The 2,602-nt window shown below is 35.2% G+C and overlaps 1 non-coding gene across 1 annotated transcript; it reads right to left on the reverse strand.

The window, feature by feature from the left end:
• Positions 1-2,208: 2,208 nt before the first annotated feature.
• On the reverse strand, positions 2,209-2,280 carry TRNAS-GGA. The gene has a single exon. It is a non-coding gene; the product is annotated as a tRNA-Ser (tRNA).
• Positions 2,281-2,602: the final 322 nt, after the last annotated feature.

The following is a 2,602-nucleotide window of genomic DNA, read 5'->3' on the forward strand; positions in this document are numbered from 1 at the left end:
TGAATTTGAAAAGAAAGTTTAACTGCTATTTGAAAGCAATCGATGCTTACCCTCATTGGAGAAGAGTATTTCTAATGTGTGAATATATAATAAAGATGCTACATGCTGACATGTACGAATCTTGAAATAGAAATAAAGATAAAGTTAGGACTGAAAAAGAACTTAATGGGAGATTCCTAAGAAGTCTCTAGAATGATGAACTGACTTGTTGATTTGACCAACTAGAAGTGGCCATCTGAAGTTACATATGTAACTTCTAGGAGCTCAAATTAAAATTGTTCATGATGAAAGCAACATCAACCAAAAGAAATTAAAACGTATAGTATTCATGGTGCTTATGAAATAGTCTTCATTGATCATTCTAACAAATGAAAGTATCACTTATATTTTTAAAAAGGGATCTCAAAAGTGATTCTTTGAACTTCCATGGTAACTGGTAATTACTGAGAAATTATCTTTGTAATGTCTTTCATTGTGTTAGGTATGTCTTCTGTTGGGATTATGTAGTTTGGTTAAAGTGCAAAAACTAAATCATTATGTTGAACATTTACCAAAAAAAGTCAAAACTTTTATTCAGTTTTCTGGATATAATGGGAAGAGAGAAAGAAAATAATCTGATTTATGAAATTCTGGACTTCAACCTTCCAGGCCACTATTTACCTTGCTGGATAATTTTCTTATTAGCCTTTAAAGCTTTTAATACAAGATAAAATAAGCCACAGACTTAGTTTCAGGCCGAAAAAAAAAAAAAGAAAATCTCCCATAGCCACATGGAAGTCAAAGGTAATTTCCTATGGATAACATTTTCAACGGACCCTTTGTTTTTTCATATGATTTTTCAAAAAATGTTAAATTTAGTCAGACAACTTTGCTCTTTAATACTACTATTACTTGTGTAGAAGTATGAAATTTAGGCTAAATTATTAGCAGTTAATCCTCTGAGCTAGATACCATCTCTGTAATGAAATACAGTTTATGCAACAAAGGTTTTGCTTTTTTTTATTAACTTGGAAATTGTGAGAAGAGAGAAGCTTGTAGTTATAAATAACTATTCTCACTAATAATAACTACTCTACATCATACATGTACTATACCCCAAGCACTCTATTAAGGACTTTACTTTAAAAAATTCTAATTTCAACATCCCCCAAAGCTAGGTACTATTATTATCATCCCATCTGACTGCCAAAGCCAGAGAGACTCTGTATTTTCCTGAAATCACATGGTTAGTAGAATGTCAGAGGGGCACCTAAATGTGGGCTGTCTGATTCCAAACCCATGAACTAATCACTATATGATATTGCTTAGACTTTGAGGAGTCATGTATTATAATGGAAAATAAGTTTAACATTTCTGTAAATGAACATGAAAACTCAGATGAATGAAAATAAAATTTTTTATGGCTTTACCTCTTCAATAAGTGGTGCTGGGGAAACTGGACAGCTACATGTAAAAGTGAAATTAGAACACTTCCTAACACTATACACAAAAATAAACTCTAAATGGATTAAAGACCTAAATGTAATATAAGAAACTATAAAATTCCTAGGAAAAACACTCTTTGACATAAATCACAGCAAGATTCTCTATGACTCACTTCCTAGAGTTATAGAAATAAAAACAAAAATAAACAAATGGGACTTAATTAAACTTAAAAGCTTTTGCACAGTAAAGGAAACCATAAACAAGGTGAAAAGACAACCTTCAGAATGGGAGAAAATAATAGCAAATGAAACAGCTGACAAAGGGTTAATTTCCAAAATAAACAAGCAACTCATGCAGCTCAGTGCCTGAGAAACAAACAACCCAGCCAAAAAGTGGGGAGAAGACGTAATCAGACATTTCTCCAAAGAAGACATACAGGTGGCTAATGTACACATGGAAAGATGCTCAGCATCTCCCATTATCAGAGAAATGCAGATCAAAACCACAATGAGGCATCTCCTCACACCAGTCAGAATGGCCCTCATCAAAAAATCTACAAACAATAAATGTTGGAGAGGGTGTGGAGAAAAAGGAACCCTCTTGCACTGTTGGTGGGAATGCAAGTTGATACAACTATGGAGAACAGTATGAAAGTGAAAGTGAAGTCGCTCAGTGTCCAACTCTTTGTGACCCCATGGACTGTAGCCTACCAGGCTCCTCCCTCCATGGGATTCTCCAGGCAAGAGTACTGGAGTGGGCTGCCTTTCCCGTCTCCAGGGGATCTTCCCAACCCAGGGATCAAACCCGGGTCTCCTGCATTCCAGGCAGACGCTTTAACCTCTGAGCCACCAGGGAAGTTGGAGAACAGTATGGAGATTCCTTAAAAAAAAAAAACTAGGAATAAAACTACCACATGGCCCAACAATCCCACTACTGGGTATATACCTTGAAAAAAATGTAATTGAAAAAGATGCACACATACCTCAATGTTCATCACAGCACTGTTTACAATAGCTAGGACATGGAAGCAACCTAGATGTCCATCAACAGATGAGGGATAAAGAAGTTGTGGTACATATACACAATGGAATATTACTCAGGCTTAAAAAGGAATGCATTTGACTCAGTTCTAATGAAGTAGTTGAACCTAGAGCCTATTATACAGAGTGAAGTTAAG

Source organism: Oryx dammah, unplaced genomic scaffold, assembly GCF_014754425.2.
Source record: "Oryx dammah isolate SB20612 unplaced genomic scaffold, SCBI_Odam_1.1 HiC_scaffold_5, whole genome shotgun sequence".
NCBI lineage: Eukaryota > Metazoa > Chordata > Mammalia > Artiodactyla > Bovidae > Oryx > Oryx dammah.